Raw genomic sequence first — 17,240 nt, forward strand, 5'->3', positions numbered from 1 at the left:
GGAATGTGGGGCGGGGCGGGGCTCCGGGTCCCTCAGCGGAGCTTGGCAGGAAGAACACGTGTCCTTAGAGGAGCTCCAGGGAGAAGGGCAGTTTGTAAAACCAGCCCGATAAGAGGAGGGTTGAGGTCGAAGCAGCAGAGGGGACTGAGCCAGTTCTGTTAATGGGAAAAGAAGGGAAAGTGGCTCTTGAGTCTGCTCTTTGTTCGTGGGCTTCTCAGTTTTTGTGTGTGTGTATGAGCAAATAAAAGTTTGCATTTTTTCCCCCTGGGTTAAAACATATATTGAGCTGGGGAGCGGGGATGAATATGCAGTAAAGGTAATCCAGACCTAAGAGTTCTGGAAGCTGCTCTCCACGGTTTCATATGCGAACAGACCATCAGTTGCTTGTCCAAACTTTGTCTCATGTTGTTTATTGCTCTTGTGATTTTCAGCAAAGGTGCAATACCAGGTAGGCAATCTAGTGGCTTACATATATCTAAATATGGTCCAAGTTTTCCCTCTTGACAACTGAAAAGAAGAAAATTAGGTTAAAATAATTTTTGTAAAAAAACCAATAATTTTTGTATGCCAGACCTGTGGTTTGAGATTTCTTCCACATGTGAGGATTAGTATGCCTAAAGAATTAAAGAAGACAAATTGGGGAGGGGAGGGGACTGTAGTCCAGGAGAATTTTTCTGTGTATACAGATTACGTTAGGAAGAAAGAAAGCTGGCTACTTACAGGCTTTATCATTTAGACAATTTTAATTTAAAAATTTTTATTGAATTCCTATCAATCTGATGGTTCTCTCAATTTTGTAGGGCAGAAAGACATTCTGCAACTAAGTATACACTCAGTGACTTATTAGAATGCTATTAGTGTAGAATATTGAATAATTCAATATTTTTTTTTCAACGTTTATTTATTTTTGGGACAGAGACAGAGCATGAACAGGGGAGGGGCAGAGAGAGAGGGAGACACAGAATCGGAAACAGGCTCCAGGCTCTGAGCCATCAGCCCAGAGCCTGACGCGGGGCTCGAACTCACGGACCGTGAGATCGTGACCTGGCTGAAGTTGGATGCTTAACCGACTGCGCCACCCAGGCGCCCCTAATTCAATATCATTTTATTTTTAGGTATTTTTTTTTTAATTCCAGTATATTTAACAGTGTTGTATTAGGTGTATAATATAGTAAATCAACAGTTCTATACACTACATGATTCTCATCAACTAGAGCCCACCCAGAATTTTTGTCTTTCATGGCAATTTTCTACAGATCTATATTTTAAAGAAGTTTTTTCAATGTTTATTTTTGAGAGAGAGAGAGACAGAACATGAGTGGGGGAGGGGGGAGAGAGAGAGAGAGAGAGAGAGAGAGAGAGAGATGGAGACACAGAATCCGAAGCAGGCTCCAGGCTCTGAGCTGTCAGCACAGAGCCCAGTGCAGGGCTCGAACTCACAAACTGCGAGATCATGACCTGAGCTGAAGTCCGATGCTCAACCAACTGAGCTACCCAGGCACCCCTCTATAGATCCATATTAAACTGAGAGGAAAGAGAGCCCCATGTGCCTGGATGTGGGACAAATACAACCAATTTCACTAAGAATCTCTATTGACACAAGGTATGAAAGGAAATGTTTCAAACTGCAGTATGAATATCTGTGTGTGTGTGTGTGTGTGTGTGTGTGTGTGTGTGTGTGTGTAGTCAGTATCACATTACTTGTGAAACTAAACACATTCCTTTTTTAAATGTTTACTTATTTTTGAGACAGAGAGAGACAGAGCACGAGTGGAGGAGAAGGAGAGAGGGAGACACAGAATCTGAAGCAGGCCAGACTCTGAGCAGGCCAGACTCTGAGCTGTCAGCTCAGAACGAGATGCGGGGCTCAAACTCACAAACAGAGATATCATGACCTGAGCCAAAGTCGGATGCTTAACTGACTGAGACACACAGGGGCCCCTAAATACATTCTGTTTTAAAGCATTTATAGTATAGGGGTGCCTGGGTGGCTCAGGGGGTTAAGCGTCCATGTCTTAATCTCAGTGTTGGGAGTTCAAGCCCCACACTGGGGAATTCATTTCCACAAATACCTGCTTATTCAGCCAGATATCATAACCAGAGATACACCTGTGTGTAATTTCCTACCCTACATTTTAAACTTAATATTACATTATACTCATTTTTCCCATACTGTTATCTTGTCTTCCTAGAGAACTGTGCTTTCTCTTGAAGGGTCTGCCTTTAACTAAGAAGATGAGAGATGGAGAAGAGGTCCTGGGCCCACACTCAGGACGCTGTTAGTTGCCCGAGAATACCCACCATACTCCTTCAATTCATTCTGTGCATCGTTAGGACACCGTACTTAGATTCTGTCATTACATTTTAGGGTATAACGATATTTCAGCAGCTGCAGAAGAGACTGCTTTTGATATGTTTCAAAATAGGGAAACATTCACACATGCAGGTGTGGCCAACCATTGAAAGTAAGGCCAAGTTGACATTTTTTGGCAGGAGGTTGTCTGTGACAAGACATTCTTTCCAAGTTTACAGAAAGAGGTAACTGGCACAGTTATTTCTTGGTTAAGCCAATGGTCTTGGCCACTATTTCTCATTGTTCTAAGGTGAAGGAATTCTTAAGATGGTTTAAGAGTCAAACTAAGATTATTCCCCTAGTATTTAAATTTTGCTGTCACCAAATGCTAGAAGGTTCCAGGCATTTGGTAGCTGTTACTAAAAAGACATTACTGGTATTTGTGGAAATTAAACAGTAAGAGTTAGGGGCGCCTGGGTGGCTCAGTCAGTTGGGTGTCTGACTTTGGCTCAGGTCATGATCTTGCAGTCTGTGAGTTCAGGCCCTGCGTCGGGCTCTGTGCTGACAGCTTGGAGCCCGGAACCTGCTTCGGATTCTGTCTCCATCTCTCTCTGCCCCTCCCCCACTCTCACTGTGTGTCTCTCTCTCTCAAAAATAAAATAAAAACATAATAAACAAATAATCAGGAAGAGTTAAAGACATAATAAGTTTATATTACAGACAAAAACTACTGTATTTGTTGTGAAAAGGTAGGAGTAGAGGCTCTGGAGTTATATTACATGGTCTTGAGGTTAGACCCGACCACTTTATTCACTCATTCGATATTTATTAAGTACCTACTATGTGCCAAGTAGTTATCAGTGTGCAATCTTCCATGTGCTTTGTAATATTTTATGCTATTTTAAAGTACACTTTATGTTTTATTTTTTTTAATGCTTATTTATTTTTGTGTGAGAGAGACAGAGCATGAGTAGGGGAGGGGCAGAGAGAGGAGACACAGAATCTGAAGCAGGCTCCAGGCTCCGAGCTGTCAGAACAGATCTTGATGCCGGGCTCAAACCCACTAACCGTGAGATCATGACCTGAGCTGAAGTTGGACACTTAACTGACTGAGCCACTCAGGTGCCCCCAAAGTACATTTTAAAAATTTCAAATTCCTACTGTTCATTGCAAATATATGGGGGTACAATAGATTTTTTGTATTGACCTTGAATAATGCAGCCTTACTAAACTCACAATAGTTTTGGTAGCTTTGTTGTAGATTCCATTGGATTTTCTACATAAATCATATCCTCTGCGAATAAAGACAGTTTACTTCTTTTTCATTATAGATGCCTCTCATTTCTTTGCCTTTCCTTATTCCACTGGGCAGAACCTCCAGTACAATGTTGGAAAGAAGTAGTAAGAGTGAATATCTTTGTCTTGTTCCCGGTTTTAGGGAAATAATTCAGCCTTTCCCATTATATAGAATGTTAGCTATAGATTTTTAGTAGATGCCCTTTATCAGGTTGAAGAAGTTCCCTTCTGATTCCTAGTTTTCTGGAAGTTTTTTGTTTTTTAATTAGGAATGGTTTTTCTTCTTTAGTCTTTTCATATAGATTATTATATTGATTTTCTTTTTTATGTTTATTTTTGAGAGAGAGAGAGAAAGAGAGAAAGTGCAAGTGGGGAGGGGCAGAGAGAGGGGGACACAGAGGACCCAAAATGGGCTCTGCACTGACAGCAGAGAGCCCGATGCTGGGCTCGAATTCATGAACCACAAGATCATGACCCGAGCCGAAGTCTGATGCTTAACCAACTGAGCCACCTGGGTGCCCCAATATAGTGATGGATTTTCAAAAATTAAACCAACCTTGCATTCCTGAGACAAACTGCACTTGGTCATGATGTATTATCATTTTTACATATTGTTGGATTTCATTTACTAAAATTTTATTGGATTTATACATCTACGTAAAAGGGATATTTTTGATGTCACATAATGTTGGCCTCATAGAATGAATTGGGAAGTGTTTGCTCTCAGTTTTTTGGAAGAGTTTTGATATATTTTTCTTTCTTAAATGTTTGATAAAATTCTCTAGTGAAGTTTTCTTTGTGGGAAAGATTGTAAGCATAAATTCAATTCCTTAATAGACATAGGGCTATTCAGGTTTTCTATTTCTTCGTGGGTGAGCTTTGATAGTTAATGGGAATTTCCCCATTTCACATAAGTTATCAAATTTATTGGCATAAAGTACATAATATTCTTTTCTTATATGTTAAGTAACTATAGAATCTGTAGTGAGGTCACCTCTCAGTGCTATGTTGATAATTTTTGTCTTCTCTCTTTTTTTATTAGTCTGGCTAGAGATTTATAAATTTTATTGGGCTTCTCAAAGAATCAGTTTTTGGTTGCATCGATTTTTCTTTTCTGTTCTGCTGATTTCAGCTCTAATATTTATTTCTTTTCTTCAGCTTACTTCAGGTTTCATTTACCTTTTTTTTTTTCCCTCCAGTTTCTTAAGGTGGAAGCTAAGGTCATGGCTTGGTGGCCTTTCTTCTTTTCTCATATAGGCATTTTGTGCTACAAACTTCCCTCTAATTATAGCTTTAGACCATGAATCGGGCAGGTGGTGATGGTGGATATAGGAGAGTCTACACAAGGAATTAGAACACAAAGGATGGGAAACATAACACAACTTGGATGCATAGTGAGAGGCATTCCATGTAAGGGGAGCCCATGCAAAGAACTGGAACGCGGAGAATTTGGAGAAAAGCAGGTTATTTAGTATAGCTGAGATATAGCGACAGGAGGTACAGCAAGGGACGAAGCTGAAGAAGACAGAACCAGATAATAAAAGGCTTTGGGGGCACCTGGGTGGCTCAGTCAGTTAGGCACCTGACTGGTTTTGGCTCAGGTCACGATCTCACAGTTTTGTGGGTTAGAGCCCCATGTCTGGCTCTGCACTGGCTCTGCAGAGCCTGCTTGGGATTCTGTGTCTCTCATTCTCTCTCTGCCCTTCCCTATTCGTGCTATCTCTGTTTCTCTCAAAATAAATAAATAAACTGTAAAAAAAAAAAAAAAAAAAGGCCTTGGCCTGATGGCAATGAAGAGTGAGTGAAGAATTTTAAGCAGGGGAGTAGCATGATAATGTTTGCATTTTATAAAGATACTCCAGTGATCATGTGGAAGTAGAGAAGCACCAGAGTCAGAAACACCAGATAGAAGGTGGTCTTGGGGCGCCTGGGTGGCTCAGTCGGTTAAGCATCCGACTCTTGTATCAGCTTCGTTGATGATCTCACAGTTCATGATTTCAAGCCCCATGTCAGGCTCTGAGGTGCCAGTGCTGAGCCTGCTTGGGATTCTCTCTCCCTCTCTCTCTGCCCTTCACGCATGCGTTCTCTCTCTCTCTCTCCTCTCTCAAAATAAATAAACTTCCTTTGGGAATGAGATTAGTGTCCTTATAAAAGAGATCCCAGACCCTAACCTCGAGGCCCCAGTGACAGACTGACATCTAGGGATCAGGAAGCAGTCCTCACCAGATGTGGAATCTGCTGATGCCTTGGTCTGGGACTTGTAGCCTCTGAACTGTGAGAAATAAGCTTCTGTTTTTCATAATCCACCCAGTCTGTGGAATCCTGTGATGGTAGCCCGAATGGACCAAGACAGGACACGATTCACATTGTATTCCCTGTCGGTTGTGATCCACCATTTACATTCACTTAGATTCCAATGTTAACAGTACTTCCTCAGTTGTGTGCAGAGTGGCCCTGAGGTTTCTTTATGATGTCTTTACAAATGTTCAAGAAGAGGAGATGATAAGCCATGACCGAATCACCTCTCAAAGGCTCCGCTTCCTAATACCGTCACATTGGCCATTAGGATTTAACATATGAAATGGTGGGAGAGGGTGGACGGGGACACAGACATTCAGTCAATAACATACTCCCTTGAGTTGGGCAGTCCATGGCCCTGTCTTTGCTGAAGCACAGTAGAAAAAGCAAGGCTCCCTGTGAAAGGAACTGATTTTGCAGTCTTGCCATCTAGTGCTCAAACCTAATACACACTCTGTAGATGGTATTTTGACATAATCTCTAAGGAATTCTGTTGAAAAAAATAAGTCTATGGCAGTAGACTTGATACATTAAATTGACCCACTCAGGGATTTTCTCCATCACCTTGTTCTCACTGCTCTGGTGAGATGTCCAGTTGAGCTAACAAGCTACTGATAGGCAATAAAGAAAACCCACTGCGGGGGGCGAGGGGGGGGGGTACCCAGCTTTGGCTCAGGTCACGATCTCACGGTCTGTGGGTTCCAGCCCCACATCGGGCTCTGTGCTGATGGCTCAGAGCCTGAAGCCTGCTTCAGATTCTGTGTCTCCCTCTCTCTCTCTGCGCCTCCCCTATTTACACTCTGTCCCTCTTTCTCTCTCTCTCTCAAAAATAAACATTTAAAACATTAAAAAAAAAAAAAAAAAAGAAAACCCATTGGAACATACAGTCATTTCCAATGAGGGAAGTCTTTGGCCACTGGTGAATGAGAAAGTTAATTTCACAAGTCTTATGTTCACTGATATTTTAATATGGAATGATTTACTGTGGCTTTTTTTTTTAAAAAACCACAGAAGCTTGTACATCTGAAACTAATGTAACATTGTGTGTCAACTATACTTTAATGAAAGAAAAGGAGAACCTGGGTGGCTCATTTGGTTAAGCGGCCAACTCTTTCTTGGTTTAGCCTCAGGTCATGATCTCATGGTTTGTTGATTCAAGCCCCACACTGGGCTCTGTGCTGACAGCACAGAGCCCTGAGTGGGATTTTCTCTCTCCTTCTGTTTTTGTCCCTCCCCTGCTCATGCACTCTCTCAAAATAAATACACTTTATAAATAAATAAATAAAATAAAACTTTTCACACAAAAACATTATGGTGATTTAAGTCCTATAGATAGTTCACTTACATGATTTTAAGCAGCATAGAATAGTTGGTAATTTGTAAAAATCAGCATCATGTTTTGATCTTCTAAAAAAAGCTGCAGTTGCATTTAGGTGAATTACATTAAATTGCTATAAATGCTGATCTCATTGCCATTGTATGAAAAGCTCTAAAGAGAAACATATTCTGTAGGCTTTAATTTCATGAATGAGCTATGGCTTCTCCATTTGGTTAATCAAAATATTCTGAAATTGCTTGGAGGCATTTGGATAAGCCATATTATATCTGTTATATAACTATGTAGGGATCATAAAACAATAAGCTCTCTTCCATTTTCACAGCACTTGGATGTATCCATGAAAGTAACTTTTTTGTAAACAAAATGAGATTTAAATTCTAAGTTGGATATCTATGTCTTGTACATAAGGAAATTATTATCAGCCAATGTAAAGCTGAAACATTTCAATGAACAGATTAAGGTTATCAAACATCTGTTATTAAATTAATAATGTTTTTTTGTTTTTTTTTTTTAATTTTTTTTTCAACGTTTATTTATTTTGGGGACAGAGAGAGAGCATGAACGGGGGAGGGGCAGAGAGAGAGGGAGACACAGAATCGGAAACAGGCTCCAGGCTCTGAGCCATCCGCCCAGAGCCCGACGCGGGGCTCGAACTCACGGACCGCGAGATCGTGACCTGGCTGAAGTCGGACGCTTAACCGACTGCCCCACCCAGGCGCCCCAAATTAATAATGTTTTAAAGGAGTATCTGGGTGACTCAGTCAGTTGAACGTCCTACTTCTGCTCAGGTCATTATCTTGCAGTCCGTGAGTTCAAGCCCAGTGTCAGGCTCTGTGCTGACAGCTCAGAGCCTGGAGCCTCCTTTGGATTCTGTGTCTCCCTCTCTCTCTCTCTGCCCCTCCCCCGCTTGCACTCTGTCTCTGTCTCTCTTAAAAATAAACACTAAAAAAAATAATAATGTTCCATAAAGCATAACACAATGGGACAACCCTACATACTTCAAAAAGCTTTGTGGGGTACCTGGGTGGCTCAGTCGGTTCAGCGTCCAATTTCAGCTCAGGTCATGATCTCATGGTTTGTGAGTTCTAGGCCCACGTCCGGCTCTGTGCTGACAGCTCAGAGCATGTAGCCTGCTTTGGATTCAGTGTCTCCCTCTCTCCTTGCCCCTCCCCTACTCACACTCTGTCTCTCTCTCTCAAAAATAAATAAGACATTAAAAAAATGTTAAAAAGCTTTATTATAACTTGAGAGAGAAAAGTTCGGTTTTTGTTTTGTACAGTTTTGTATTTTTTAATGATTTTTTTGCCAATGGCCCTGAAACACCAGCAAGACACAGAGAGTATTTTAAGCTGCTACCGTTTGATCCAGGTTGCTGTAGGTTTTGTGCGCAGGGTCTCTGGGTAGAATCCCTGCGCATGCAACTCTGGAGATGAATCTATGCATATGCTCATAGGCTTAAGCAACCTGAGTGGTTGCTCGGCCAGTCTTTGCACAGAACTCTTCCCTTGCCTTTGAATTCCGACTTTGAAAATCTGTGTCCTATGGACTATGGCTATCTGACCTTCTCCAAAGCATCTTGTGGAGGAGAAAGTGACTTCTCTCTAGCACCTAAGTAAATCACAGCCTTTCCTGTACAGCAATAAGGATTCAGCTTCTTGAACTTCAGGGAGGTTGTTAATTTCGTCCCCAGATTATTATTGGCATTGACCCTGAATACATGATATACCAAGGTATATGGCAATCAAAATAAGGATGCCAGGACTTGGGCAGATTCCCCATAAAGAACAGAGAGGAAATGGACCCAGATGCCTCAGATCCTCTCAACTATGTTACAGTCACATTTTGAGCTTATGACTGGTGTCAAAGGGAGACTTTGGGATAAGGCTCATTCTATAAAAGCAGAAACATATATATATATATATATATATATATATATATATATATATATATTTTTTTTTTTTTTTTTTTTTTTTTTTTTTAAAGAATGGCTTCCCTGGCCTTTATCCCCCCTCCCCAAGTTTATTTATTTATCTGGGGGGCAGAGATGACATCTTGGTCACCTCTTAGGGTTTTTGTCCTGTTTTTGATATCAGCTTTATAAATCAAACAGTGAATAAACCAACATCTCTTATTCCTTTCTAGAAGAGCAATGAGCCCTCTTTTCTAGTTCAGTCACTTCCATTCCCCGACCCCGACCCCCCCCCCGCCATACCAAGGAGACTAAGAGAAGGGATTTGTATAATCTCAGTACAGCGTCTCAAATGCCAGTGCGATTGCCCCAAAACAGCCACGCTCTGATCTCTTCAAATCCACAAGCTCACCAGCATGGGAGTTAACTGTCTTTTCTGTCTCCTTTCCCCTGGATCCCCAAAGAGCAAGTGGCTCTTGCCCATTTCAGTCTGGGGTATCGCGACTGGTTTGGGACTAACACCGTCTGAAGAGAGGTCACCGAGAGGTGGATTAGTTTCCTCCAACTTTACGTCCAAAAGCACATTCAGTGGTGCTAGAATTCCCATGTTTCACGAAAGGCACAAGATAACCGGGCGAGAGGAAATACAAACAAAAACCTAACCCCCTGACGACCCTGTGGTGCCGGGAAGGGAAAATAAAACGGTCAGCACTCCAAGGATGTAACCTTTACTTGGATTTGAGGCGCCTGTTTTGGTACACCTGTCACGTGACGAAAAAGCCTGGGGTGGTAACATTTTGTGGTAGTAGGGGAGATACTACCCCAGGAGAAACGCTGGCAGGCATGCGCAGATGGTAGCCTCTAACCCAAGTAGTAGGACTGTTGTGTTCAGAACAGGCCGTTCCAACCGTTCTCTAAGAGGCTGGACAACACGGTGCCAGGAAGGAGCGGAGGAAATGACTGGCTGCAGCTTAGGCGGCAGATGCCAGGAGACAGCGCGGTCGGGGCGGGGCCGGAGGAGGGGCGGGGCGTGGGCGGGGCCCGCGGGGGCGGGGCCGCCGGGGCCCGCGGGGGAGCGCAGGGGTCTGAGGTTGAGTCTACACTGCCTCCTTCCAGGGACCTGAATCTGCCTTCTTTCATAGACCACACGTGGACCGCTTTGTCGAAAATGCGCATTCCTTTCCTCCCTGGCTCTGTTAGCCTGTCCAGTCTGCGCTTCTATCAGCTTCTAGTCTACTCGGGCAGCAGCCACCCACTCGTCGTGTGTCGGGTCTCAGCCGAGATGACTGTTTCTCCAGGACCGCTTCCCTGGTCCCTCCAGGTTGGGTCAAGTGACCTTCCTGTGTGTTACCCTCACACTGCCGGTTTCCCTCTAGCCTGGCGCTTTTTCCACTTCACTATATCTGCCCGTTTACTCCTCTTTCTGCCCACTAGACTGTGAGTCTCTCGAGGGCAGGACAGTACCTGGCCATCTCAGTGCTGGGCAAACGCACAGGACTGCTTTTCTTTCTGGTGCTGCCCTTTTTGACTGGGTGTGATTTCCAAACCTCAGCCATGGCTGTCACACTTTGCCGTTGATGTTTATGATCTCAGTGAACTACTCCTAATACTATAACATTAGATCACGTTTATTTAAACGATTCCCAAATCTATAACTCTATAGACTCACTTTTGGGGTTAATTTCAGTCATATATCCTCTTGCATATAACATGATCTCCTTTTGATCTTTTCTGCTTCTACACCGATTCATTTTGTCAACTAAACCCTTTCGATGAACTGTGTTGCCACCTTTTCCTTTCCTTCCTCTTTCTCTTCTCTTCCTTTCCTGAACAATTCAGTTCCAAAATCATTAAGTGGAGCCATTTAATGGTGTGGTGGGCATCCACACCAGCGGTGGATTCAAGCGTGGGGGGAGGTCAGTCCAGAGCTCAGTGTCACACCCACAGTGGGGCAAGGAGGGCATCTGCTAAGGGCAGGGAGTGGCAGTGGCCAGGTGAGATGGGTTACATACAAGGGGATCGGTCAGATACATAACTATATTAAGGATAGTGGGAGCAAGGCTTCTCATCGTCGGAGACAGAGTTACAAATATGGGAAGGGACAAACTTGAATGGACCCTGTGGTGTTGGATTGAAATCAGCAGTATTGCTGGGGAGTCATTTTTAAAAAAGAGAAAGGGAAATGTGTAAATGTAAACATGTATGTGTTATGTGTATGTACGTCCTCACTCTAGGCACTGAGAGGGCCCCAGAGTAACAATGAATGCTGCTGGTGGCAGATCTTGGCTTCTGATCCACTGCCCACTAAAAGGAACCAGGGGTCCCTGTTGAAATGTCAGCTCCAGCACTAGGACAGGGAAAAACGGAAGATGAGCCTGGAATAACTGTGCCAGAGAACAAAGGAAGTTGCTCAGGAATGATGGGAACATGTCAAAAAGACACAGAAAGAAGCCTGTGTAGGGGCCCCCTTGTGGGCCAAACTTGGGGAAATTGGAGCATTAACATAAATACTGACAGAAAGGAATTATAAACCACTGGATAAAGTAAGAACAAAAGAACCTATGGGGCCACAGAGATATAAAATTTATACCTTAATCAATGGAGAATTCGATGAGGAATGGGATATTTACATGGCTTCAAATACAGCCCCACGAAATCACCACATAGTTAATAATCACAGAGAAGAAAAAAAGCAAGTTCACAGTGGAGAAGTCTGGCAGACACGACCTGGGTCAACTGATTAAGGTGAACATCATCAGTAACAGAACAAATTGAAATCCTGTGCTACCCAACAAGATGTGATGAGAACACAGCATCACTTCTTGTCCATCCCTCTGAAGGGAAATAACCTGAACTTAATCCTGAAGACTCATCAGGCACAAACTGCGGGACATTCTACAAAGCAACTGTCCTGCATTCTTGAAAGGTATGAAGGTCCTGACAGCCTGAAGCTGTCTCTTTTTTCTAGAAACGTACCGAGGGCTGAAACAAGCAAGCTGCAACACCTGAATGTTTTTTTCTACCTGCCAAGTCCACAGTGCTACATACTAGTATGTACACGATCGGAGCCCCAAGATTCAACAGGTGACAGTTACTATTAACGAAGACTGTCAACTTCTCAGACCAAAACACTCATTGCTTTTCTCCATTCTAACTTTCTCTAAGCAGCCAATTCCAGACTTTAGTCTCTATTACTTGCAACCCCCCCCCTTTCTGTTAGCTATCTCTATGTCTTTATTTTTTTAATGTTTTATTATGTTTTTTTTTTTTTTTTTTTTTTGAGAAAGAGACAGAGTGTGAGTAGGGGAGTGGCAGAGAGAGAGGGAGATACAGAATCTAAGCAGGCCATAGACTCTGAGCTGTCAGTGCCGATCCTGACGCGGGGCTCGAACTCCTGAACCATGAGATTGTGACCTAAGCCGAAGTCTGACGCTTACCGGACGGAGCCACCCAGGTGCCCCAATTAGGATTCTTTATTTTGTAAAAGAAAACTCAACCTGAAACATTTTAAACAAGAAGTAAATGTTTCTGGTTCACATAACTGAGGAGCCAGGGGTAGTATAAGTTCAGGCACAGCTCACACCAGGGCTCAAATGATGTTAACAGGAAGAGGTTTCCCTGTCTCTCAGTTCTGCTTCCATGTGTTGGCTGAGCAGTTCTTAGGGCCACATCCTTCCTCGTTCTGATCCAGCAGGAAGGAGGGTGTTTTCCCCCCATGTAAGTCACTCTCAAAGAATAAAGGAGTTATGACATGGTTTGCAAATAGTAAAATTGCGGGAGGTTTTCTCTTCTCCCTGCCTGAAAATTCTAAGAGAATGGAGAAACGGAACGATTTTCCCATACAGTTACCCTCTTTCACTCCTATGTGGAAGACTCTCTGAATCGCTGCTGAGTCTTCAACAGGAAGTGGCTTCAAAATAAATATATGTGACTTCAAAAGTCATTGGATGGGTAGGTCAGGAAATCCTACTGATAAAGAAGGTTGCCATCTCATGAAAGCCTGGCCAGTCAGCAAACATAAAGAAGGAATGAATTGCTGAGACTTGCCTAGTCTTTGATTTCATGAATTACTCTCAATTTTTCAACAAAGCCCCATCATGCCTAGAAAGATCAGTCTCATAGATACTCTTTATAACATGCGTGAAGGGTTCCTTCAGATGCTCATCCTGATCTTCCTCCTGTGCTCAGAAACAGACGACTACATCATCAAAGGACCCTGTCGCCTGGCCCCACAAACACACTTGCCTTTGTCGCAGGATGGCTCCACACCTGTCCTCATCAGAAATATTTAGACACCTTCTACCTTTGTTCGTCTCAGATAAGGAGTTCGTGGATCTTGAGAAGCCACACTTTTCAATATGTATGACAGGCATGGCTTGCAACGATTTTGCTGGTCCTTTTTCTGCAAGTTAACCTATACTTCACCCAAACCAGATTTGCCCCCTGGCAGAGGTAGAATATTGAATACATAGGTTCTTGTTTTAGAACAAGGATCTGTGTGTCGTGGGGCGACTCGTAAAGCAGTCACTGGAAATGCCACAGACACTCATTTGTAACTAGAGAAACACAACTTGAAATGAGTAGTTGGAATCAATTAAATGAACATTGGAGCACAGACCACAGGACACAGTCATGTCAACGTGGTAGTGCGTGATGAAGTATACACAGAACTGCCTTCAACATTTTCTGTGATTCAAACACTCATGCGTTTATGAGAAAGAAATACAGAAAGTTACATCTGCAGAGGTTTCTACATTTGGTACTGTGTTGCTCCACTAAAATGAAATTTAAACTGAACACTGATTATTTGGCCCAAGAACACATTACAAGTGTCAGAACACCAATTATCTTCAGCACCATAAAACCAGATAGTCACTTTACCTAGAAGAAAGTGACAAAGGGGAACAAGGAAAATGTCTGAAAGCTGGATATGTCTGATAACCTGGAAAATGTGGAACAGAAGCTAATTAGGCAGTCACAACCCAAGAGAAGCAATATTGTGAATTTTATTAATATTTGTTAAAGGAAACAAGTCCTAATAGGTATTTGTTGAAGGGAAGGAAGGAAGGAAGGAAGGAAGGAAGGAAGGAAGGCAGGCAGGCAGGCATAGAACTGGAACTCAGGAAACCAAAGTCGTATTATCTGTCACGTGGAGGAAGTCACTTCAATCTCTGTAACTCGCTTTACTCACCCATAAAATGAGTTAGATTACAATCACTAAGGATTCTATTTTTAATACTTTTTTTTTCTTTCTTTCTTTTTTTGCATTAGTGAAAAAGGCAGTAAGAAATTAATTGCCATGTTTCTTGGGAAACACTGTTTCAAATTAGGCTAAGTATCGGAAATTGAGTTACTGTCACCCCGGGGGTCTTTGAAAACCTTGAAACTAAAATAAGACTTAGGACCATCATTACCATTTTCTTAAGAACTACTAGAGTGACGGTCCCTATCACTGCAATTTAGAGTTGTACTATCTATCATACGTCCCCCCGCCCCCCTGTAGGGCTTCTTTCCTTTTCTCAGCCATCATTTCCTCTGTTCTTTCTCCTATTTTGCACCTCACCAACACGCAAACTCAGCTTCAGGGAAACTAGAACACTCAGCCCAGGGCTGACTGTAGACTCAGTAGCTATGTGTAGGGCTCTACGTTCATTAATTCATTGATTGATTCAACAAGCGTTCGGAGAGCGCCCACTGGGGCCATACACTGGATGGGTAAGAAGAGAGAAAAATCAGTCTCTGCTTCAAGGAACTCAGTTCAGGGCTGAGCGCACGGATTTGTCTGCACGGCCCTCTCCGGATCCCACAACACAAGCTCAGGTTGGAGGGCTGGGCCAGGGCTGCAGATTCCACCGTCCGACTTTCTCGGAGGGCGCCTCCTACTGGCCGGAACCGCACCAGCAGGCCACCCTGGGACCGAGAGCCAACCTCTCTGCCCGGCCGGAGATGTCACGGCTCACACCTGATGCTGCACCTAAAGCAACTGCGTGATCCAACACCCCAGGCTGGTTCCAGCCGGAGTCTCGCTTCCGTCCGGCACCAACTGCCCCTTCCTGATGCCCAGTCACTGCGGCAGCCCCCATCCCCACCCACCCCACACACTGCCACCAGGAAGTCTGGGCGGTCGACCTCTGGGGGCGCTGGCGGCCGTCGCCCTGGAGATACGCAAGGCATCCGGGAAATGTTGCCTTTCCTGCGCCTGAATTCGGCCCCCACAGTGCCGCCTGCGGGCAGGAGGAGCAGATTGCTCTGGGAGCGTCGGCAGCTCTGTGCATCCTTTAACAGCATCCGGATCTCCCCTGCTCTCCGGACTGGGAGAACTGGAATTGCACTCCACAGCTCTGATCCTTCCTCCTTTGGAGGCTACACAAGGTTAGATCCAAGATTGACCGGCATATAAGTCATGGAATTGGACCGTGCATAAAGTTCCTTTTTCTGCCTCAATTTTTCCTGACCCAAATTGCCCCTCTTCAAAATGAAATTGTGAGTCATTGCACCCCTCCACCCACCTCTCCGCCACTCACTTACTCACCATTGTGGTTTTCACCGCTCCGTCGTTTCAGGAAAGGTCTGGACTGCCTTGGGCTCAGAACAAGTCCTTTAGCTTCTATGAGGAGCTTGGGGGTGGGCAGAGGTGATAAGGGAGGCAAACTGAGGAAGGTACTCTAACGATGAGTAAAGGCTAGTTAGTAATGTTCGTTATGTAGATTTCTCTGGTGCTGTCTCCAGGCCGCTAGGGTCTAACGTTGTCTCTGGAATAACTTTTGTCCTTCCTGATAAGTAGGCATCGGTAGAAACCAATGGGCGATTTCCGAGGCACAGCTTTGGAAACTGACGTCCTGCTTTTAGGCAAATGGGGGGAAGGCAGGAAACTTGTATCTGCTTCCTTTCCATTGCTTTCCTTATGCCAAAGTGGCATATTTGGGGGTGGCATATTCTACTACTATTCAATGGTCAGATGACCCAGCTAGCACTCGCCAGCAGGAGTGTTTGTAAGTTAAGGATGTAATGTGGAGGCTGTTATTTTTTATTTCTTTTGAGAGAGAGAGAAAGAGTCAGGGAGGGGCAGAGAGAAAGGAAGACAGAGGATCCAAAGAGGGCTCTATGCTGACAGGAGCAAGGCCAATGTGGGGCTCTAATTCATGAACCATGAGATCATGGCCTGAGCCAAAGTCAGACGCTCAACGTACTGGGCCACCCAGATGCTCCGTTCCATTTCATTTTAAAACTTCTGATGACAGGGGCACCTGGGTGGTTCAGTCGATTAAGCACATCCGACTTCAGCTCAGGTTATGATCTCACAGGTGGTGAGTTCGAGCCCCACGTCAGGCTCTGTGCTGACAGCTCAGAGCCCGGAGCTGCTTCGGTTTCTGTGTCTCCCTCTCTCTCTGCCCCTCCTCGCTCATGCTCTGTCTCTTTCTCAAAAACAAATAAACATTAAAAAAAATTTTTTTTAACGTTAAAAAGAATTTCTGATAACAAACTGTCCTTTATTTTGTCAATTATACCTAAAAATTTCTGGATCTGTAGTTATTTAATCACTCCAAACTGCCCTTGTTAAGTTGATGAAAACCTCCCCCGCAAACTTGCTTGGTAAAGAGTAAGGCAGTGAATTACATTCAGTCTGAAACCTGTTTGTGTTTTATCCCTAATCATTTTGTTCTTATAATCATAAAGGGTTTCCATTAATTCTCTGCTTTTCTTCCCTATTAAAAAAAAATAACTTTCATTACTCTTTTGGTCTCTTCCAGATGCTAATAATCTCCTTAGGCCTGTGTGATTTTGTCCTCAGTAGTTGGTGTTTTTTTTTTTCTGTTCTCTTTCTTTGTAATCTTCTTTCGTATTTTGAAAACGTTTTCCCCTCTCTTCTGCAACAAATTAATTGGTTTAGTAACTGTACTAGTTTTATTACTTTAAGCACTTGGTATTTCTCATGCACAGAATATGAATTTCCTGAATTTCCAATTAAGTGTGGTGGAAGGATCCCTGCCCTCGTACCTGGGGACCCACAAAGAGTCCCAACCCAGCCACTAACTATGGGTGAGACATTTACTATACCTTTGGTTTCCTCCCCTGTAACATTAGAGATTGGAATAAAAAAATCT

At 43.5% G+C, this 17,240-nt stretch overlaps 1 protein-coding gene across 2 annotated transcripts in view; it reads right to left on the bottom strand.

Moving 5' to 3' along the window:
* Positions 1–16,551: 16,551 nt before the first annotated feature.
* The window catches only part of ZNF786 (zinc finger protein 786), a 30,438-nt gene continuing 29,749 nt past the window's right edge, over positions 16,552–17,240 (bottom strand). For both annotated transcript variants that reach the window (XR_006716633.1, XR_006716632.1), the window contains exon 6: positions 16,552–17,003. The gene's annotated coding sequence lies outside the window, so the exon portion shown is untranslated. The remainder of the gene's footprint in view (positions 17,004–17,240) is intronic.

The sequence above is a fragment of the Leopardus geoffroyi genome, chromosome A2 (assembly GCF_018350155.1).
Source record: "Leopardus geoffroyi isolate Oge1 chromosome A2, O.geoffroyi_Oge1_pat1.0, whole genome shotgun sequence".
Classification (NCBI taxonomy): domain Eukaryota; kingdom Metazoa; phylum Chordata; class Mammalia; order Carnivora; family Felidae; genus Leopardus; species Leopardus geoffroyi.